We start from the raw sequence: 24,266 nt of genomic DNA, 5'->3' as shown, positions 1-24,266 counted from the left end.
TGTGTGGCTGGATAGAGATAATACACAAAGTCCAACTGTCACCCATCCCAGATATGTGATCAGAGGCAGGCAGCAAGCACTAAATGGGTAAAAGTAGGAAAATGACAACTTTCTAAACGTGCAGTTTTCCGAATTCAAATTTAAAATCCAACTTCCCCATAAGCTGTGATTTTAAATTGTGATTCAAGAGATACCAAACTGTAAAAAAATATTTCTTTCAGATTGTGAATTACCCGTATAATATGTAATAAGGTAAATCCAATGTTATCCTATGGGAAAGATATGCTTTGCAGTAGTGAAAAACGACTTTGGGAGCTTTTCCCTACCAAGACATGTAAAATGTTATGGTACATGTCCTGTCTTTTGAATACACTACATCCTGACCTCTGGATTTTCCAGGGCCTACCTTAGAGGTGACTTATATGAATAAAAAGGGAAGGTATGGACCTGGCAAAAAGTTTATCTTACATGACACAATATGTGTTATCTAGAACTAGATCAACTTCCCCTCTTCACACACCTTGAATTGTATCCAATATTTATACCTCTCCATACCTTCTCAAATTTTGCATGAAGTACTTTATTCAATCATTGTTGCAATGTCATGTTCATCGTGTTCAGTAGTCACACATAGAGACGTAAATTGGGTTTTCTATTTGTTGAACCAATCCCAATGCATTTCGGGATACAGCCCTTCATCAGGGGCACTTATCCGATAATATAACAAAAGTGCATATAATCAATGATCCTAAAAATGATCTCAACCATTTTAACCAATTCAAACAAAGAGGATATCCTACCAGAATTCTTGAAAACGCCATTGAAAAGGCCAGGAAGAAAGACAGAAATCAGCTCTTAACGGTTCAGAAAATCAGCTAAAAATTCTGAAACAATGGTATTTGTTTCTATATTTTCTACTAGAAGTCAACGGATAAAGAATATTGTGCTGAAACATTGGCCAATGTTACAAACAGAAGTTGATTTCAGGGGGATTTTTAAACATCCTCCACTTTTCGCTTACCAAAGGACTAAAAATCTTCAAAAAAGCCTCAGTAAACCAGTTAAATCTACCTTAACTGTTCACAGAGGAACCACACCTTGTTTGAACTGTGGACATTGTAACAACATCATTATAGGTAACAGCAATATGCACCCCACTCAAGGCACTTCCATCAAACTTTACACTACAGCCACGTGTGATTCTAAAAATGCTGTTTACATGTTGAAATGTCCATGTGGCCTGGTCTATGTGAGCAAAACTGAGCGCAAGATGGATGTACGACTCACAGAACATGAAAGTAATATCCCTACTCATTTCGAAAAATCATCGGTCGCTGTACACTTCACTAAATACAAACATGATGTTGGTCAATTGCTGTTTCTTATTCTAGAAACCGTGTCTATCCAAGATAGAAGAGACAACAAAAAACGGTTTCTTCAGCGAGAATCGTTTTAGATAAACAAACTTGATTCATGTAATCCGAAATGTTTAAATGAGCGATTGGATCTAAGCTGTTATCTATAATGTGCAATTTCTGATTACTGTCTTCCTTCTTTTCCACATTTACATGTTTCCTATCAATCACATATTCTGCATCTCATTGTTAAATGTATATGGTTTCAATTTATCCTGTTTAATTATCTGGACGTTTCTTTCAGTACAATCTATCTACACTGGATTACCTTTTTGGTATATTCAGCCACTTTCGCATGATTTGATTCCGACATTTACACGGTTTGTCATTTTTTGGCGCATTCATTATCATTTGCTTTCTTAAGATGGCGGATATGGGCGATTACGTTTTGTTACTGTTTAGTCTGCTTACATTCAGTCCTTTCTCTGTTTCTTTCTTTAGGTGCGTCGTGAAAATGGCCGGTCTTTGAATGGAGGGTAGGCTACTGCTTGGAGTGACGCCTGTTTCTTTCTCTTTCACTCTTTTTTTGTTGTTTACATTCATATTCATGAGCATTGCAGCTTTAGTCACACTCATGGTTTGGGGTTTTCGGCTTCTTAATCGTTTGTTTCACACTTTTTTCGCTACAGACTAACACAGTTTCAGTAATTTGGTTGACTTTCTCTCACAGGATGTTTTCCTGAATGGTGAGGTGGTCTCCACGATTGAATTTTCGCATTTAAGAGGTATTGCATACATTTGGTGCACGTCTTTACGCACTCCCCAATTTTTTCATCTCGTTTGATTAATTTAAGAAAGTTGTTCCGTTCGGATCATTGATTGGATGCACATTAGTTATATTATAGGATAAGTTCCCCTAATGAAGGGCTCTGTCCTGCAATGCATTGGGATTGGTTAAACCAATGAAAAACCCAATTTAAGTCTCTATGTGTGACTACTGAACAAGATGAACGTGACATTGAAATAATGATTGAATAGCGAAGTGGGGACATTGATATAGTTCTAGACAACGCATTTTGTGTTGTGTTGGATTTTATGCTCCTGATCAGAGGGCTATACCCAATGCCACCCTACACCGGGTTTACTTTAAAGAGAAGAAACACAATTTGTTTACAAGAGAGGGCCACTATTTAAATATTATATTTTTTTAAATGTTTATCTTGCCAGGTCGGCATGGCAGTTTGAAAGTGCACACATAGTCTCTGTAATGGCAGGCCGGAGACATGGTTAAAGGACTACTTAAGTGGGTGGCACAATCATTATTGCAGGCCCACTAGAAGCATTTAATTTACAGGTTTGGGCACATGTAGTGCACTTTAGTAGGGACTTATAATTAAATTAAATAAGTCAGTTGGGGATGAGTCGTTATTACAATGTTTAGTGGAGAGGGCGCAAGCACTTTAGCAATGGTTAGCAGTGGTAAAGTGCACCAAGTCCTAAAGCCAACAAAAACGAGGACAGAAAAGTGGGGGAGGTAGGCAAAAAGTTGGAGGGAAGACCACACCAAGGCTGTCAGGTCTAACAGTCTGCTTCTGATGTTCAGATACATAAATATTGATGGCAGGGCCAATATTCTATTCTGTTGGAAAGTGCTTTATTAGTAGTGATAAGTAGGGACCTACCACTAGTAATAAGGCCACACACACAATAAAAGGTTTAAGACCAGATGTGTGGCGTGATTTTGCATGCGCAAAGGGGTTTGCTACCCTTTAGCGCATGCAAAATCACTGTGGGCCATGTACAAAGCCAATTTAGCGAGTCGCAAATTATTCCCTTCCTAATAGCGACCGCAAGCCCATGTATGAATGTTTTGCAATGAAATTGCGTTCGCAAAACAATTGCAAATGACCACCCTCTTCAAGGGGTGGTAATGCACTCGCAAAAGGGAAGGGGTCCCTTTGGGACCCCTTCCCCTTTGCAAATGCAGGGTAAAATATTTTTTAAGGGCAGGCAGTGGTACCAGGGACAATTGCCTGCCCTTAAAAAATTAAACAAAAACGTTTCATTTTATTATTTTTTTAAATGCAGCCTGTTTTCCTTTAAGGAAAACGGGCTGCATTTAAAAAAAAACTGCTTTATTTAAAAGCAGTCCCAAACATGGTGGTCTGCTGAGCCCAGCAGGCCACCATACCTGGGAGGGCCTGCGATTCCCAATGGGCTTGCAAATTGCGAGAGGCTCATTAATATTCATGAGCCTCGCAATTTGTGACCCCATTGGGAATCGCAAACAGTGTTCAACACGCTGTTGTACATGCAAAATAGCGCCTCGCAAATTGCACCTCGCAAAAGACTCGCAATTTGCGAGGCACTATTTTGCGCATCGTACATCTGGCCCTGAGTCGAGGTCTCAATAGATATTTCCTTTGCTCAACCCTTGATAGCTGGCAACAAGCAGGCAGGCCTAACTTAGGAGACAAGTGTGTAAAGCATTTAAAACACGAATACATTAAATAAGTAAGACACAACACACAATAAAAATCCAACACCAATTTATAAAAATAGATTATAGTTTTATGAACAAATGGACACCAAAATGATACAAATCCAATGTAACGAACCAGAGATATGAATTTTAAACATTAAAAGTGAAACATGCTTAGTAGCAAAGAGCGCTCAAAAGATTAGCAAAAAGGTTGTGCTGGACCGAGAAAAAGACAAGAGTTCTTTACACTAACTTCCAGAAGTGTTTCTTGATGCAGGAAAGTTGTCCAAAGCACCAGGCAAGGGTTCAGATGCTCTGGTTTGCCTCTTGCGATCTGGGACTACAACTCCCAGAAAGCTCCTGGTCAGCTTATGAGATTTTTGTAAATGTTGCTCCACATTTCAGGATCTTCTTCCAGAAGGTCCCCTTGAGGGTTCAAAATGTCTGCAACACCAATCCACGGGTCTAGAATCTCTAAGGTTGTCCTTGGGATGTTGGAACTAGGGGTGGAAGGCAAACTCTGCTCCACTGGCAAAGTTCACAGAGTTTTTGCAACTCGGCGCTGCGCTTGATGGGCGTAGTTTTGAAAAAAAACGTTGCCCATCCACCGGCAGAATGGAGTTCAGCGGCATGCTCTCCGCTAAATCCTAAAAATTGGTGCAGTCTGCTATAGCATCGCATTTACCTTTGGATGGCTATTGTTCAGAGATCAGTCAGTGGATGGAAGCTCACAGCGTACTGAATACTGAATGATGACACCCCCCTCGAGAGACTACCGAAGGCAGGGAGCAGTCATCTCTTGCACGTCCAAGGGGCGTGGGAGGGGGAGCTGACACACTGGAGGCAGTACAATGATTAGGGCACTGCCCCAACCCTGGTGAAGAATCAGGTTCAAGTCTGTCGTGCAGGACAAATTAAATATGATGGGTGGTCTCAGTCGAGTCCTTAAAACCAGTTCAACACACAGCGGGCTAAAGTGGATACCAGCGCTGATGCCCCAACTTATGTGTTTTTAACAGTGACTTGAGATCAGAGCAGATTTACTACAGTGTATCCACAGCTTTAGGGAGGAAAATTGCATATATTTATCTTTTATTTCGAGATCAACTGCCTTCTGGCATTTAGTTAGCCTCATGCATTGCTGTGCACAGCTGCTGCTCCGTGTCTCATTCACGTGCACTTTGAAGTCAGGGGAAAAAAACACTATCGAAAAAGTCAAAGAATGTTGGGGTTAGACTTGGTGGTATTCTACCTTTACTACAAGCTCATTACTTCGTATTACCATTAATACACATATTTTAGTTTGCAGATGCCATTACTTAGCATGCATTTACTTAGCATGCATTTACTACGCATGTTCCATTACTTAGCTTACTTGTACAAATTAAGCAAAAAATATTTAATGCAAAACGGGATGAATAAAAATAAACATAATAAACTGAAATATTAATATCTTTTTAATGAGTGATGGCAGTGTTGTGTTTGTGTAGAGTAGTGTATTTGGGTTTAGGGTAGTGTTAGGGGTCGTGAAGGGTAGTGTTTTGGAGTAGGGAAAGGACTGGGGGTAGGGGCAGGCTCGTGCTGGGGGTAGTGTGTTTGGGTTTAGGGTAGTGTTGTGGTGGTAGTGTAGGGTAGTGTTTCAGGGTTTAGGGTAGTGTTGGGGGGGTTGTGCAGTGTAGTGTTTCAGTCTAGGGAATGGACTGGGGGTAGGGGCACGGTCATGCTTGGGGTAGTGTTTTAGGGTTTAGGGTAGTGATGTGGTGTTTGTGTAGTGTAGGGTAGTGTTTTAGGGTTTAGGGTAGTGTCGGGAGGTTGGGCAGGGTAGTGTTTCAGTGTAGGGAACGGACTGGGGGTAGTTGCAGGGTCGTGCTGAGGGTAGTGTTTTAGAGTTTAGGGTAGTGTTGTGGTATTAGTGTAGTGTAGGGTAGTGTTTTAGGGTTTAGGGTAGTGTTGGGATGTCGTGCAGGGTAGTGTTTGGGTGTAGGGACAGGACTGGGGGTCGGAGAGTTGTGCAGGGGTAGTGTTTTAGGGTTTAGGGTAGTGTTGTGTAGGGTAGTGTTTTAGGGTTTAGGATAGTGTTGGGGTGTCGTGTAGGGTAGTGTTTGAGTGAAGGGAGCGGGCTGGTGGAATGGGGAGGGTCGTCCAGGGGGTAGTGATTTAGAGTTTAGGGTAGTGTAGTCATGTTTGAGTAGTGTAGGGTAGTGTAGTGTTTGGGGGTTGGGTAGTGTTTTAGAGTTTGTTATGTGTAGGGTAGTGTATTTGTATTTAGGGGCAGATTTACAAACCCCTTGCGTGACTTTTGCGCTGCAGTTGCGTCACTTGTTGGACGCAACAGCGGCGCAAACAAGGCGGCCTATTTACAACGTGACGCATCTTGGGAGATGCGTCACGTTGTAAAGCCCTGCGTCACATTATACCTGCGTCAGGTGTAATGTATGCAGGGTGGGTGTTCCCACGCAGGAATGGCTTGTAAAAGTGACTCAGTGAAATCTACAAGATTTCACTGCGCCACTTTGAGGACGCCACTGCGTCAAAACCTTACGCCTGCTTCAAGCAGGCGTAAGTAGTGACACAGTGTAGTGGGAATAGGCCTCAACACGCATTGCTGGAGTTGCGTCGTGCTTGCGACACGACTCCAGCAATGCGTGACTTTTCCGCCAACAGATGCGTCAGAATTTCTGACGTATCTGTCAATCCTTGCGCCATAGTGCGCCGTATTGTAAATACGGCGCATCTATAGTGGCGCAAGGGTTTCTAAGGGTGGCGCAGGGAAAGTGACGCATCTGTACAGATGCGTCACTTTCTTGTAAATCTGCCCCTTGGTATTTAGTGTAGTGTTGGGGTAAATGTCTGTTTTTATTTGTATATATGAGAAAACAGTGATTCCAATGGATAATAGAAGAAAATGATTCAAGCAATGAATATGCACAATCGCGATAGGTGTGTAAAGGACCTGATAATGTCAGAGGGCAAAAATAAATTTTCTACACAGTATATTCGATATAGTATTTTATAAAGAACAGCGAATAGTATATACACTTCTTTAAGTCAAAAGCGCAAAACTTTGTGCATGGTGTCCCCAAGTGCAAGTTGGAACCAAAAAGTGACTGTACATGGTGAAATATTTTGTAAAAGGTTTCCATAAGTTTATATAGAACGACCATTCAAATATATTTTTTCAACAGTCTACGTATACAATGATACAGGCTGGGTGATGGTCCGTTCTATGTACTGGTTGACGGCATTTCGACCCTTCTGTGAATGTAGGGTCTCTTCAGGACTAACAATGTAGGGACATCTAAAATAAATTGATAGGGGTTAGCAAAAGGCCCATATACCGGCACAGATGCGAGAAACTATAACTAAGGACTTCAATAGAAGGTGGTTACCTGGATTGTTAAAAGGGGTGCAGCCTTGGTGAACGTGAAGTGCCCCAGTGGAAAGTGAAGGAAAGAACTCACACGAGGACCCAGCCGGGTTCTTCAATGGTGTGTTCAAAAGGAGGAAAAGCAATGGTATATTATTTGCGCTGCGTGAATGTATGATGGCTAATTACTCACATACTAGATGCACTCATGGTGGTACCTGAAGTATAAAATTGAAGGTTACCTCACGTTGTGGAAGGCCGGCTCTTTAAGGATAAGGGTAGGTCGGAGGACTCTTCGAATGTGTTGCTACAGCTGTAGCAAAATGCTTCTCATTAAGGAGCTGGGATCAATTTGGCCCTATATTCAGAGGTACTCTGTGTAGTAGTACCCCGAATGGGTAGCTGCAAGAAGTAAGAGGTTGTATAAGATATGGTTGGTGGAGGGGAGGGGAGGGGAGGTGAAGTGGCACTAGCGCACATAGCGCACAGGTACTTACTTGGGGAAAAAGCGAGCGGACAAGTCTCCGCGGGTGGCGCTGCTGCTGTCTGGATCTGTTGCAGTCTGAGCTGTTGCGTTGGGCGCTAGGCCCTCATGCTGGGCAAATGACTGACACGGACACGGACTGGTATGGTGCAGTAACTGGCCCAGGGCACGTGCGCCCGGCCCCTTTTATTAACAGGGTCACCTGACTGGTGACGCCTGTGGTGGGTGGGTGTACAGTGTCTTACTTCAGCGGTGAAACACTAGAATGCATCTAGCTGGATGCAACATCCCTCCCAAACTTTAATGAAAAACCAAACAAAAGTCCAACCTGTAATAAAACACAGAAGTAACACACTAACACCAAGTGAGTCTATATGGGCCGTCAGCCAGTCAGCGCTGGAGCCTCAGACCGCCCGGTCGGGATGCCTTCAGTCGCTTTGGTGGTGTTCTTTAGACCGGCCTGGTCTCGCGGTGTCGAAGTCTATATCTACAAGTTCAGTGTTGATGCATCTGGAGCTGTGGTGAGATCCACTTTGGTGTCAGAGACGATCTCTGTGGGTGAGGCCTTTCTGTGGGGGATTACGTGCTCGGTGACCTCCTTACTCCTGACTGCTGATCGACGCTCGACCTGCCTCCCTCGCCCGGACTCCTCTGCCACTGGAGCCTCTTGGGTGGCTTTGCTCACTGGCTGTCATGGGACCGTGTGGACCGTGCGGGGCTTCGTGGGAGCCGCGCGAAGGCGTCGCTGAGGAACTGCCAGCGGACTCACAGCCAAGTCGCTCATGTAGCCTCCGAGGGTGGTGTCGTTGTCTGGGCATCCTCGCAGTCTGGACTAGGGTTCTGCACCTTTCTCTGGTGATCTTGCGGGTGACCAGTCTTCAGCCGTGACCTTCGTGTTTCCTTCACCTGACGTGGAGCTGCGACCGACACATCTCTCCTACTCGGACTCCCTTCGCACGGGAGCTCCGTTGAGGCCCTTGTCCCCTGGACTGCCACGTGACCGCGTGGGCTGTGCGGGCCGTTGCGTAGGCCACGCTTAGGGGTCGCTGCAGAACTCCCAACAGGGCCACGGCCAGGTCTTGTGTAGTCCACAAGGGCGGTTCTTCCAATGGTCGGGTGTGCTCGACTTCGGCAGGCTGTAGGTTGACTGGGGTGCACAGACTGTTCCTGGGTGATTCGCTTCGTTGCGCTCCGGGTGTTCGGGGCGTGTGTGGATTCACACGGGTGGTGCGATGCTCCTTGTTGATGATGCACCTGGGAGGTGGTAACAGGATGTTAGTTTTCTTCGGTGGGCAGACAGGCGGTGATTTTCTGTCTGGGTGACCTTAGGGAGTGAGAAGGACTTGATGGACTTCGTGGCACCTCTCCGTTGACTTCAGGCAGGTGCATTGCGAGGTGTGGTGCTATCGATACCAGGCAGTCGGTGATAGGTGAGAGGACGGTCGAACTGCGAAGCGTGGGGCTAGGACGCAGATTGCGCTTGCTCGCGGCTTACGGTAGGTCCTGGGGCCAGGACGCAGATTGCGCTTGCTAGCGGCTTACGGTAGGTCCTCCCGCGGAGCTGTCTCCAGCGACGTCTCTGCACCCCGGTGGCTGGCTTGTGTGGATGAACACCTTTCTCAGTGCTGGTGCGAGTCCTTGGTCTTGTTGCCCTTCTCTGTTCCAACTTGCATGCCTGTTTTGGTCGTCTGCCCTGTGGCGTCATGCCACTGTTCTTTCCTCCTTTGCGGAATGGCATTGTGCCATGCCCTTCTCCTTCTTCTGACCAGGCTCTTCTTTGGATGTGGCGTCCTGCCACCTGTCTCATGTTGCTCCACATGGACATTGCACCGGTCGCGTCTCTCTTGCGACGATCTTCCTTTTCTGTTGCGGCCTACTGCAGGCCTGTCCTGTTGGTAGGACTTGCGTGTACCTCTTGGGGACTTCCCATGGCACCAGCCCCTCCTCAGGGATTTTCGCAGGATCCCTCTTGTCCGGACTGTTCGCTCTGTGTGAAGGGCTCCTTGCCTGCTGTGCGCTGTGACGTCTGGTCACGTGTCGCTGTGCTGTAGGAGAGTCCGTTGCCGTGGCGGCCTGCCACGTGTGGTGTGCGACTCCTCTCTTGCTGTCTTGGGTCTCTGCCGACTCCGTCTTGACGCAGTGCGAGGGAGGACACTGTTTCCTTCGGCCCACTGGGGCGGTGGAGATGTAGGGGACCTCCCTACAGTGGTGCTTCTTTCTTGCGACCGTCTGGCCGGTCGGCTTTACTTTTGGCGCGCATCCGACTGCGCTCTTCATGCGCTTCACAGGACGCGGCTTCAGGGGTGCGACCATGTGGCTGGTCGGCTTGATGAGGTGTGTCACGTCGTGTGACTACCTGTGTTCGCTGCCTTGTCAGGCGCTGGTGCACGCTCATCTTCGTACTGTCGTGGTACATCTTCAGTGTAGCGTTGCTCCTGCGCCACTGGGTGTGTCTCTTCATCCGTACCCGTCAGTGTCGTTGGATACTTGCTGCGCGCATCTTCGTCAGTGGATTCCTCTCTTGTAGGCGCTGTTGCGTACCTTCCGCGTCCGGGGTACATCTGTGCTATGTCCTTTAGCTCTCGACAGCGCAGTCCTCGCTGGGGTGGATGTGGCTTGACACCGTTCTTCTTTCTTCCTCCTTGTCGCAGTGGGATGGTGCTGCATCCCTGTGGCACACTGTCTCTTCTTCCCTGCGCTTCTGTCGCGTACCTGCGCTTCTGGCGTATTCCTGTGCGCCTCCATCGCGTTCCCGTGCGCTCACCATCGCGCATCGGTCAGACCTTGCGGTGCGTGCCTTGCTGCCTCTTCTTCTTTACGCTGCTATCCATCGGTCCCCTATGGCTGCTGGACTTCCTTGGCTTGCTGCGGGCTTGTTTATTTCTCTTGTGCTGCGGTACCCCCTGTGGCCACTAGATGGCAGTGTTACTTTAACCTGCTCTCAGCAGCAACCTTCTTTGCTACTAGACTTTCTTTCCGTGTTGTTTTCCCAGGCTTTGGCAGAGTGCAGACGGGCCAGAACCACAGCAGGGCAGTGGAGGGCAGGACACGTGGCAGCAGGTAAGTCTTTCCTTCTTCTTTCTTCATTTATTTATTGAGAGGCAAGGGGGGCACAGGCACTGATGTTACGCTGTAGGGGTTGGGGCACTACTCAGTCTGTGTGCGCGTTGGAGGGGGGGGTGTGAACTCGCAGAGCTCCTCATCGGTTTCGGGCGTTTTATCAGGCATTGTGTGCACACATGTGCTTTATTTGTTGCAGGAGGGTGTGGGCTCTATAGCTCCTCCAGTCCTTGCCTCACTGCGGGTGGGCTCCGCTTTGACGCTCGTCCTGGCAATGAGGTGCGGCTGACGGCGGCTATTCTTTACTTCCGCGGCAGCTCTTCGCAGTCCTCGCCTGGCGGGGAGGGGGTGTCGGCATTTTAGGCTGTATGCGGGGTAGGCACCCGCTGGTTCACTTTCTTCCCGCTGCCTTCAGTGTTGGATGAGCGGTTACTTCGCTTTCAATGCTGCGGGGACATAGACGCCGGGGCTGCACTCGAACTTGGCGCCATTTCAGTTGCATCTAACATCGCGCTCGCAGCGCTCTGACCCGGCAGCTCCCTTTCTTCGCCTTCGCCGCGCTCCGCGCACATCGCGCGGGGTGGGGGTGTGTTCGTGCTGCCCCCGGGCTGCTCGGCCTCCAGGGCTCACCTTCTGCCCGGTTGGGCGTCCTCTAACGCGGGTGGGCTCCGCTTGGTTCCCTCAGTCGTCACGGCTTCCCGCGCGGGGTCACTGCGGCAAACTCGGGGTGGGCACCCGACGTCCTCTTGCATTTGGGGCCCTCAGTCGCGGCCGATGCGGGTGGGCACCGATCGGTCCGCTATTCCCCACCGGGCACGGCGGCAGGCTCGACGGGGTCGGGGTGGGCACCCGACCTCCGCTTGCAGGGTCACAGCTTCACGGCAGATGCGGGTGGGCTCCGCTGCGATGATCGCCGCTCTCCCCGGCGCTGCTGGCTCTGTAGGCGCGGGGTGGGCTCCCGGTCACCACAGGACACGCTGCGGGCTCTGCCTCGCCCCGCAAGCTTCTCGGCGCGTCGCGCCTTCCCACAGGAGGGTGTCCTCACTGGGGGCACTCCTCTCTCCCTCCTCGTTTTTCTGTCGTCGGTGCGCCGATCGGGGCTGCACACGCGGGGTAGGGTACCCGCCTCATCGCCATTGTTGCGTTGGGCGCTAGGCCCTCATGCTGGGCAAATGACTGACACGGATACGGACTGGTATGGTGCAGTAACTGGCCCAGGGCACGTGCGCCCGGCCCCTTTTATTAACAGGGTCACCTGACTGGTGACGCCTGTGGTGGGTGGGTGTACAGTGTCTTACATCAGCGGTGAAACACTAGAATGCATCTAGCTGGATGCAACATGAGCGTACGGATGCGCTCCTGGTACGATGACCCAGAGCGAAAGCTGTGCACTGATTTATATCCGGTGATTCCAGCCTTCTCTGCCTGCCGATCAGCAGGCAGAGTGGGGTAGAGCGCTGGTAGAACGTGCGATCCGGTGAACGGAAAGCCGATGGAATGAAAACTGAAAACAGACTCGCTTCTTTTGCGGAGGTGTTCAGTTTTGGGAAGAAACGATATGCCTACAGTGGGGATGCAATATTTGCAATTTGTGAAAAGGGAGTCAATGCAAAGGAATAAAAGAATAATGCCGATCTGAATTATGTGATGTAACGCCAGACTGTACATACAATGAGACAGAACAACATGCGATTGAGTGAAGCAAAGGTTTCACGACTCCACCGGAGAGGTGTATAGTGAATGTGTATGCGCGGCGCTTACTCACGCCCTGCTGGGTCCGAATATTAGACGTTGAGCATTTGCTCATGGTAGAACGACATGTGACAGGATAGTGATTACATTGTAGGTTATCGACATGTTCCGCATTGTACATAATATACATCTGCTATAAACCTTATATCTGTCATATACCCCCGTTTGGAAGATTTATGCCCACATTCTATAAACCGTCATTACTTCATGGGGCAAGCATATACAGTAATAAGAATGGTGTTGTGCATGGCGTGATATGTAAAAAGGTGTCATTACGGCAGATACCAGGGTGAGAACTCTACTTGCCTCAGTCAGAGCAGCATGTATGTGGCGTCTGAGCTGTTATGTTGGTAGTGTGCACAGCGTTGTGGTGCACTAAGTTGCAGAAACGTTCTTAGATGGGATATCAGACGGGAGTAGCGGTATGCTAAGTAACATCATATATTCGATCTGGCACATGGTATCGTTCTGTGTTATCTTGGCATGCGGGTTGTAGCATCAATAAAACTGTAAATGAGCCACTGACATGACTGGAATACTTTTTTGTCTGGCACACGAGTGCATTCGCAGGCATGTGCTCACTTGTAATGGCATTCAGATGTCCTATCACTTTGCAGTCTGAGCGTTCCAGAGTGACAATAAGACAAGATCAATCAGGCAACTCACAGGGTATGGTGCAGTGAGATGCCGTAAGTCTGAGCATTTAATTTACAGGACCAAATCTAGCACCAACAGATGAAAGGTGAATGTGATAATCCCCATTGCATCGTTTAGTGGCCAGAAGCATTCTGTATTTCTGTGTAGTGCTAGAGATTGCTTTGAAGTTGGTGGAAATTGACAGACACTGTCAGCCCCTGTTAGCTCTTTGTACCCCCACCCATGCACCCTTTTCAGAAGGGGACTTGGTCTCACAAACTATAGTGTATCACATTGCTCTACTGCTGTGAAGTTTCACAGACACAGACTGCTCAGGGCTATGCATAATGCTGGGGGCCGACCACATTCTTGTGTGCAGTTTTTTTCCAAAAAGCATGTATTGATGTACTACTAATGACTGTGGCTGCCAGAGTGCTGGTGACCCAGCATCCTCGTACCTGACCAGCACCAACAGAGAGTCCGGGAGCAGAACCCAGGCATGGCACATGCAGCTGCCACCGCTGAGCCACCAGGAATGGACCCGCTGTGCTGTGCTGCCCCAACGTGCCTTATCCATCTCCCCCAGCCGGCTCTTCCCCTGTGTCCAGGCCACTCGCAGCCCACTGCTGCCTCCTAGAGCATGGGCGAACTACACTCTCCAGGACACAATGTAGCAGCCTGAGCCCCGCCTGAGGTGAGGAAGATGGAGCAGCCGGTGTGTGCAGTACCCACAAGGATCCTTGGGGGGGGCAGCTGACCTGGATGAGCTGCTGCTCGGCCCTCAGGCCCCAAGGAGCCTGGTCATGCAGCCCTCACTCCAGTCCACGGGATCCAAGAACAAGAGTGGCTTCCAGATTACCAGTATAATCCCAGCACAGGCTCCAGCCAGCCTGAGCTCCAACAACAGCATCTCTGAGGACATGGAGAGCTACGACTACCTGGACGAGTCGCACACCTCAGTTGTGCGAGTTAGCTAAAGAATTTGGACTCTTTTGAATGCTCCAGCACACACTTCAGTACTGAGATGTGCTATATTAGGCACTTTGATTAAATAATCTCCTTTATCCTCTACCCATTGCCCTTATATTGTTGTAATTAGGGGTGGCTGAGCGATACTCCGCCCACCAGCCGAACTATGAAGAATTCCGTGGAGTTCTTCAATGACTCCACGGAATTCCATAGAGTGCGACTCTGCCTAGTCCAAGTTGGGACCACAATTCCCACAATGCGCCTTGCCAAATCCTTAAAAGTCCACTGGACGCACTCCAGGCTTGGGAAATCTTGGTGGAGATGATGCAGGTGGGGTCTGTTAAACTGTAGCTTTCAGGGAGTCCACTGCTTATTTCTTGAAAAGGCAGGCAAAGTCCTTAGGGCTGTAGATCGAGATTGTGCAGCAGGAGTAGTCCTTCAGAGTGCAGAACTTTAGGGTGCAGATCAAGTTTCCAGCAGGGCAATCCTTATTCTACTTATAGTTTCATGCAGCTCTCCCATATGTATTTACAGTTTATGGGCATCAAGCAGGTGGGCATCACTGATCAATGAGATGCAGGGTGCCACCCAGTTGTATGACCACTTCCTACAAAGTGTGGCATACTTTTGTCCAGGAAAGCACCATTCCCTCAAAATCCAGCATGGAGAAAGTGTCTCCTTTGGCGTCAGATCTGGCTAAGCCAACCCATTGGTGTGGCTAAGTTTCACTAATACACCCCTTCCAACCCCCTGACTAATCTAATTACTGAGGTTCCTATGTGGCTGTGTGTGCAAGATGTGGGGGTCTGCCTGTGCTGGTCCCAAACTTTCATTCTCCCTCTGAAGACCAGTTTGGCTCCCCAACCCTCTTCCAACTTCTTTGCTTTTGCAGCTAAAGTTCTCCACCCACAGGAAAACCATTTTTTTCTCTGACAGGACACTTCACACCTCATCGAGCAGCTCTGGCTCAGCCTGGGAAAGGCTGGGCAATCAGGAGAGGGAATATGGAAAGCTGGATTTTGGCTGACAGAAACGAAAGTTTAATAACTTATTTCCCATAATAGTTATAAATCTAGCAGTGGCAATTTGTTGGGTTTATCTTAACTATGAATTAGATTACTGGATGTATATTTTAGGTGGCTCCTGTCAATATATTTACTTCAATAAAATATTGCAATGTTAGCCTGTGGAGCCATTCACTACATTGGGGGAAAAAAGGAATTGGCAATTTTTGCACTTGCCAGGGATTATAAAACATCTTTTATAATGTCCCTGCTTACCGCAGCCTACCACTGGGGCTCTTAGGAGAGACCTTAGGGGTGACTTATATGTATGGCAATGGGGTAGTTTGAGACTTTGGAAGTACCTTTAATTCCAAAATCGAATTTGCATATAATAAAAATTTAAAAGCATCCTGCAAGATGGGGCTGGCTTTTAAAATGGCAGCAGGTAACAAAGCAGTGTGCACTCTAGTGCAATAAATCTACTGGGCCTCTAAACCTCCCTGCCATATTACATACTAGAAACACTTATAGGTAGATTGAATCCCCCTTGCCTTATTGTATACTAAGGACGTGCAGTGGTCTGCCATTGCTAATTATAGTTATACCTAACCACGTGCTTCTAATCAAAGCACAGGTCCTGGAACTGGTTAGCAGAGCCCTGGGCACAATCGGAGTCACAAAACCAGCACCTACTAGTCAAAATTACGGCCTGTGACAGCTTTCCAGCACTCCTGAGATGCCAGCAACGGAGCGAGAGGACTCCAAGTCCCAGGCTCCTCCGGGGGTCACCTACTGCCGACGCCAGCATTTTCGTGCCAAGAGGCACTTGAAAATCATCAGCGAGAGCGCCGGCCCCATCAGAGGCAGACTGAGGCAGGGCAGGGCCACCTCTCTTCGCTGTGGCATAGCACAAAAGCACAACAGTGCAAGAGGGTAAGAACGTTTAAATTATATTCCCCATTTTGGACCTTGTTAATTGGATTAGCTGTCATCTTCCAATTGCACTATTCGTTCCAGGAATGATTACAGCAAGTTATAGACTTTGAACTTATTGACCCTAGCTTGATTTTATTGAATTTTCCAGCCTATACATGAAATTTGTGTCTTAGCCTGTACGGTTCTCAAAGGTTGTTGCATTACGTACTGACTGGTCCATTGTTCTATAATGATAACGCCTTACTTGGAGCTATACGTATGCAGCAAGAAGCACCGTAAAGATAATTGATCTACTTCCACAAGGTTGGTGCTAAGAACTGAGACATAGACTTGATATTTTGCCCAAGACTGCTTTCAATTTTCATTTTTCCCTGTAATTTGGTTATATAGCTGTGCATTTTAATATAAACTTAATATGTAGCTGCTATAGAGGTTGCAAAAGGCTGATAGTTTGAAGCGATTGACGCGATTGATGACTTAATTGAAGAGGTGGAATCCTTGATAGCAAATGAAAACGGCACCGCACCCAAGGGTACTAAAAATATTTCTACATATTTCAGCAAACCTGGCAAAGCAAGACCTACGAAGCAAAGTATAATGCCGACTACACCCCCAGTAGTTGTACACCATACCCCGGCGATCCTTATTGCTAGACAAATTGATCCCCCTGAAAAATAGCCTCCTTAAGGCAAAATATTGTAGAGGACATTGACAGTCCACTTAACACTTTACACAGAATATTACTTCAGTCAGAGCCTAATGTTATTTGCACAAATAGGTTTACTCTCCTACTGGCCCTATCTGACAAGATAGTGGAAGACCAACACCAGCATTGCCCTAAACCGACAGTGCTGACAACAGTTGATTCTAATTGCTAAAACTAGCTACACCAAGCACACACCAGATTATTGTGGACCTGAGGGTTGAAGTAGGGTCCTTAAGAACGATGATTGAGGGACTTACCACACTAGTTAAAACACTATAACATAGTACGCCTCCCAAACTTCCGGTCACACGAGAGACATGAGCTACAGCAGTGCGATCGCAAGTGGTATCACAAGGCATGAGTAACCACCTCCAGCCAAATAAAGCAAATACCACCACCCAGGGGACAATTCACCATCACCGGTACCCTCAAATAATTCCAGCAGCTGCTGCTCATCTTAACCAAAAACCCACTGACCGAAATGGAAATACTGCTAATCGTTATCTTACATGAGCAGGTGCACCTGATACATCCATCCATCAGAGGGTTACAATTTGTCTTAAAATCCGTTGCCCCCTCAGTATAGTAAGAACTATCCAGTACATACACACTGCACCCAATTGTTGCCAGCAAACAAAATCTTTATGGCTAAAGTTCCAAAACTAAGCACAAAGCAGGGACTAGAGGGGGAAGACTCCTTGATAAATAAAGCGATCCATTGGATTCGCCATCTCAGGGGTTGCTGCTCGATAATCCGAGAGGACATTATCGGGGCGCGCAGGTGTGTATTATCAGGACAAACAGTAGACTGTATAGAGATGACACTAATAGGGCCAGAATTGGTAGACAACTTGCTCACTCTAGAATTTCGCACCTGCTCTCCAGACTCTTCGTCGATCCAATTTAGATGCTCCATCCCCCATAGGTCTGCCCAGCTACAATTAGCACAAGATAAAAGACTCAGTAGCTCTAGCCTAGACAAAAATAATTGACTCCTGGAGGAAACTCACCGATGCACTAGATTTCAGCCCCCTCTACTAACCGAGAGTGATACCAGATTGAATAAAGAACTCCAACTCATAGTGCCCAAATCACATGCTAGTGACTCTCAAACGGCTATAGAGACAAAGAGTGTTGTTAATGATCAAAATGACTCAAACAAGCCGGAGGGGACCTCAAGATGTGAGGGTGCATATTCAATCACAGATTCTAATACCCAAACAACTAAAACTATCGCGATAGGTCAGGAAAGTATAGCTATAGTATCCTGGAACATAGCGGGCCTAAAACGAAAGCTTGAAGATCCTGATTGGCATAGCTACATAGACAAATTTGGTATCTGTCTTTTTTAAGAGACATGGCTATTGACACCTGCACATAAGTTTGCGTATAAAACATTTTATAAGAATGCAATTCCCACGCAGAGAGGGAGACCATCGGGGGGCCTAGTAATATGGATTAAAATTACATTGGCGACTCGATCCTCGTACCTTAGTATAGATTCCCCTGACCTGTTGGCAATATATCTAAAAGATAATAAGGAAAATCTGTACCTGTTTAACATCTATAATAGACCAATAAGGCAAACATTAAACTCTGGGATTATTAACACACTAAGTAATTCCTTTGATCTTGTAGACCCTTGTGACACTGTAATTGTATGTGTTGATTTTAACTGTGCCTATGAGCCATTAATTGGATTAGGATGCGCCACAGAAGAAGAAGATACGGCTTTAGGCCTTCCTCAACTAGTGGCTGGGCCCTCTAAGCCCTGAACTAATGCAGCGCTACAGATAGTACAGTTAACGGTAGAACACCATCTGAGGGCATGCAATGGAAGGGTATTCAATAATTGGGATGAAACTGCCCCTCTCAATACTTTCAAGCGCGGCAGTATACAGTCGAGAATCGACTATATAATGCGCAGCATCCATAGTTGGAGCAGAATAGTGAGCTTTAAAATAGAAATGAGGGATGACAGTGATCACCGACCATTATGCTTGCAAGTAGTAGGCCATATAGCGAAGGATAACCAACCAAATACTGATTTACATGATGTGCAGCCCTTAGTAGGGAATAATCGAAGATCTATAGGGTGGCCGAAAATCACAGGAAGTCCAGAAATTATGACTAACATCTATAATACTTTTGCAGAAATAAGAGCCCCTGTTCACCAAAAACAATGGGAAGAATTTGAACTCTAACCCTAGGTCAGGACAAAAGTTAATCCCATGGTACACAACCGAATGTAGGAAATCTAAGTCAGCCTTACTGGATAAATAAAGCAGGGAAGCTCTGACTCAGTGAGGCATGCCAGGGATGTACACCGGAAGCATTGACTATTGCCAAGCGGAATTGGGAAGAAATTAGCTGGTTGGATCTCCTGGAGGCAGCAAAAACAAATAACCAGGCAGAGTTTTGGAAAATCATAGCATGGGGTGGGAAGGACCAAGTACAAAGAACAGAGCATTATCTGGACTCAGTGACTTGGACCGACCACTTCACTGATTTGTACTCACATTTTAAGGCCCATTGTAGCGCCAAGCAGAGAAAGACGGCATACCCACATAGAGTGAGTGTTAGACCTAGCACCTTGGCGTGGGCCTCCCTTCCATTTTTTCTGTTGCCTCATGTGTTTTTGCTGGTGTTAGATGCTTTGGGCACTGTGCCACTGCTGTCCAGTGCCACAAGTGCCCCCTATTGTAAACTGATGTGTGAATTAGTGATTCCATGATTGGTTGGTTTGGTTTTCCTGTCAGACCCTAGTACAGTGCACCAGGAGTGCCCAGGGCTGGTAATCCAGATTCTGCTGGTGGGCTTTTAGCACTGGTTGTGCCACCCACAGAAGCAGCCGCTAAAAGTGCATCTAAGGCCTGCCATTGCAGAACCTGCGTGCAGTCTGGTACTGTCATGCTGACTGGGCAAGTGCACCCACTTGCCAGTCCCTAAACCTTCCCTTTTCTTCATATCAGACACCCCTATGGTAGGCCCAAGGGCAGGGTGCATTGTAAGTATAAGGTAAGACATGCCCTGGTGTGTGTGGCATGTTCTAATAGTGAATTACAGCCATTTTCGTTTTTAACTATTGCAAGGCTACCTGTTCTCCATTGGCCAGAATGGGCAGTTTGATTATTACATATTTCATAATCCTAACTGACTTAGGGAACATTGTAGAAATTCGAATTTAGTATGCCTGAACTCAGAATGATAAAATACATCTTTTAGTGAAGTTGGTTTTAATATTCTGTGTTTGAAAATACCACTTTTAGAAAGTAGGTATTTTCTTGTCTAACCATCCAAACCTGCCTCTGCTAGGCTGTGTATTCCTTGTCTGGAGTTTGAGTGACAGGGGCTGGGGGATTCCAGGAGACAGGGTGAGTCAGCACGGGGCTGAATAGAGAGATCTGCATCTAGGTGGGTGGGAGGAGTTGCACCTGGGACCTGAAAAGGGGCCGTGCATTCCCTCTACAATGCTGGCTCTACCTCCTGTGGTGTGTCTGATGTCTCTGCCCTGCACTCTGAAAGGAAAGAAGGAGTCATGTAAACAAAGTGCTCCAGGACTGACCAATACTGGTTTGGACTAGGCAAAGGCCTCTCTGCCTTCAGAGAACAAAGAGAAACTTGGTATAAATATTGGGACCCAAACCCAAGAACTTTAGATCACTTTGGGAAACAAGAAGAAACCTTTGCGGAGGAGTGGAACCAGAAGAAACTGAGGAGAGACTATCCGTAAGCTGAAGTGCTGCTTGGGGGATTGGCCTGCAGTGGTTACCTGACTGCCAAAGAAAGGAGAAAGGACTTTGTGTGCACTTTTATTCAACTTGGGAATGATCTCCAAGGGCTTGGAAAAGAGCTTGCCTCCTGCTGAAGTCTCAGGGGCAACAGACTTCACCCACCAGCTCCCCAAGAGTTCTTTTGAAGTGCCTGCAGTTGTGCTGGACTTTTTGAGGACTTGCTTGTCGCAAGGAGGTGGAAGCGCGACTCAAGAACAACAAGCGTATCGCCGAACTGCCACTTCACAACACGAAGCGCCTCGCATCGCCGGAGAAGAGGATCGACGTCGCATCAGACCCCGCCGCATCACCGGGAAGTGTGTCGCAGAAGAATCGTTGAGACATCACAGGTCCACCGAAGCGCCTCGCATCGCCGGAGAAGAGGATCGATGTCGCATCAGACGCCGCCGCATCTCTGGGAAGTGTGTCACAGGGCCTGTCGCAGCGGATCGCCGGAGAAGAGGATCGACGTCGCATCAAGCGCCGCCGCATCTCCGGGAAGAGTGTTGCTGGGCCTGTCGCGGCTCGCATCATTGTGGAAGCAACTCGCATCGCCGGGGGAGAGGATCGACGTCGCATCAGATGCCGTCGCATCACTGGGAAGCGTGTCGCAGGGCCTGCCGCGGCTCGAATCGTGTAAAGCAGCTCGTATTGCCAGAGAAGAGGATCGACGTCGCATTAGGCACCGCCGCATCACCGGGAAGCGTGTCGCATCAAAAAAAAGCACCATCTTTGTTTATTTGCCCTGGATCTTCAATGCATCACCGTCCTTGAAACACTTTCGTTGCCCTGCATGTTGCATCTTAAGGTACATTGAACTCTTGAGTGTCGCATTTACCATCTTAAGAGAACTAAGCTAAATTCTACCATTTTAAAGTAACAGTAATTTGGATTTTTGTCATTTATGGTCTTGTGTTAAATCTATATAAAGAATACTTATTTTTTATATAAAACTTGTGTGGTGTCCATTTGTAGTGTTGTCACTTGATTACTGTATGTGTTGACAAATGCTTTACACACTGCCTCTGAGATCAGCCTGTCTGCTCGTGCCAAGCTACCAAGGGGGTGAGCCAAGGGGGTGAGCAGGAGTTATTTTAGGAGTGTACCCCCTTACCCTGACTATACGCAAGGTTCCCTATTTGTCACAAGTACCCACCTATGCCAACTAGAGACCCCCAAATCTAACAGGGAGACAGTGAGGTGATCGTCTTCTCATTGCAAGAAACATAGTATGCTATAAATTCCATTCAACCGGGAAAAGCACCAAGACTAGATAGACTCCCCGGTGACTTATTTAAACATGATAAAAAGGTATGGGTTCCATATGTTAACGCTCTGAGCAATGCAATATCAGCCGGTGCCCCAATACCGGGAACGTGGAAAGGGGCTGAACTTGTCCCCATCCACAAAAAGGGCAGCAAACACAAACCCAAGAACTATAGACTAAAATTAGCCTGATAGATGTACTCCAAAATATCTATGCCAGGCAGGTACTGAACAGGTTTAATGGCTGAATAGAGACTAATAACATACTGTCCCTATATCAGGCAAGATTTAGATCTAGTACTAGTACAATAGATCAAGTCTTCAGACTCCTGTGTATTATCTGGAAATATGTTAAAATCAGGACCCTTATGTGGCATTTGTTGATCTGAGGGCAGCGTTTGACCTCGTACCCAAAAGCCTATTATGGCAGTCACTTGAAAAACGAGGTGCCCCCCCCCCCCCCGAATTTGGTCACGCAGCTAAAATAGGAAGTACGCTAGAGTTCGCTGGGGTATGAATGGGGAACTAACAAAGCCAATCCCAATAGAGAGAGGAGTGAGACATGGTTGCGTACTTGCTACCACCCTGTTCTCACTCTATATTAACGACGTGGTGGATCACCTACAAGATCAAGTAAATGATCCACCAAGGCTAAATGGGAATTTGGTGCCGACGCTGCTCTTTGCAGACAACACCATTCTGATATCACAGACCATGAAGGGGCTACAAAATATGTTGAACGGTTTTAATAGATACTGCACAGAAAAGGGCTTAGAAATAAATGCAAATAAAACTAAGTACATGGCCATAAACCCACAAAAGGCCTTAAAAAGAATCTTGTGCTGAATAATCAGAAAAGAGAATATGCCACCAATTTTACTTACTTGGGCATATTACTAGATACAAAAACTAGCCTGGAATCAGCAAATTAGCCACTCAGCTTTAAGGTTAGCCCAAGGGTCAGGGGCAATCTATAAGAAGTATAGCTCTTCTACAAGCCAAGCTCTGACACCATCACTCGAGATATACAAAGGTCCAGGCTGCAGCACTGTATGGATCAGAGTTATGGGGCATAATTGACATCAGACAACTAACAACTGGGGGAAATAAGTTTACGAAGAGAATATTAGGATTACCCCAATCAACACCACTTGTCCCAATGTTCCACGATCCAAATCTGAAGCGAATAGGACATCTCGCAACCCTATGGCCACTGCTCTATTGGATACGGCTATGGACTACGCCGGAATACTAGCATATAGAGGAGGTGCACGCAAAATATTGGATATTGATACATGTCTTACCTTCCCATGGTTAAGATTTGTATGTAAATGGCTGATAGGCTTTGAATCATACTGGACTAACCCGCTCAGTTTAACGCCAACCTGCAAAGGCAATCTGAAGGGTATTTATTGGCAACATACATTGAATGCACTCTACTGCGATCCAAGATTAGGAAGGTTAACAACTGAATTCCTTTCTCTCAAGCCAAATCCGAATTGCGAGGATTTCCTTGACCAGGTAAAACCGTTTCTAGCAAGAATGTTGTACCTAAAGCTAAGATATAACATACTACAGATCAAGAGCCATACTGTTAAATGGGGGGTTAAATTGCACATATTTTGTTTTTCTGCCCGGCATATGATAGGACAAGGAGTAAATGGATTCGACCACTATGTAATTTGTAGGGATTTAGAAAATCCCAAGAGGCGCTGAGGGTACTGACAACAAGTACCCTACTGTAGGAGAGTAGGGTCTGCTATCCTATGGTCACCCCAAATTTTTGCTTTTTGCTTCACTGGTTTTTGACATATTGAGGCTGTGGGCCTGCCAATCAGACCCCCAGCCTGCTGTTCTCTCTACTAAATTAAAACTATGCACCCTAGGTGCATAACCAATTGGAAGTGGATCACCCTGTCAGCCCCTGTACCAGTGTACACTAGGTACCCAGGGCATTGGTGTACCCAAGGCCTGCCAAGGGCTGAAGCATGTATTATGCCACCCCAGGCTTGGCCTAACAATTTGACACAACTGGCTGATCACTCAGCTGGGGTAAGTTGGTGTAATCACCTCTTACTTAGGTGTAGTATACCTATACCTAACCTTAAATGGGACACCTGGTAACCTATAAGTCACTCCTATGGCAGGCCTTAACAATCCTGAAGGCAGAGTGCTTGGTTCCATGTGAGATGGTGCTCTGGCATGAGCTGAGCCTGTCTGCAGTGGTCGGAACAACTTCCTTCTACTGTTTCCAGATATCGTCATACCATATACTCTTAAGTGCATTATGAACCTCGCGGTTAAATGCTATCTTTGGTTTGGCTTTATCAAAACATGTCGAGTAAGGTGTCATACGAATTGGAATACTAACCCCTCGCCAATTCTGGCGACGGGGTTAGCATTCCACCCTTCTAGAGGGACACGACATGTACAGTACCTGAAACCCGGGTAAAATCAGACATAGCCTCAGCTCCAC

The 24,266-nt window shown here is 47.0% G+C and overlaps 1 protein-coding gene across 1 annotated transcript in view; it reads right to left on the bottom strand.

Moving 5' to 3' along the window:
• Window positions 1-24,266, bottom strand: part of ITGAE (integrin subunit alpha E) — an 847,690-nt gene that overhangs the window by 566,380 nt on the left and 257,044 nt on the right. The window lies entirely within an intron of this gene.

The sequence above is a fragment of the Triturus cristatus genome, chromosome 3_2 (genome assembly GCF_964204655.1).
Source record: "Triturus cristatus chromosome 3_2, aTriCri1.1, whole genome shotgun sequence".
Classification (NCBI taxonomy): domain Eukaryota; kingdom Metazoa; phylum Chordata; class Amphibia; order Caudata; family Salamandridae; genus Triturus; species Triturus cristatus.
The sequence above is the reverse complement of the archived record's forward strand: the minus strand, read 5'-3'. Positions and strand labels throughout refer to the sequence as shown.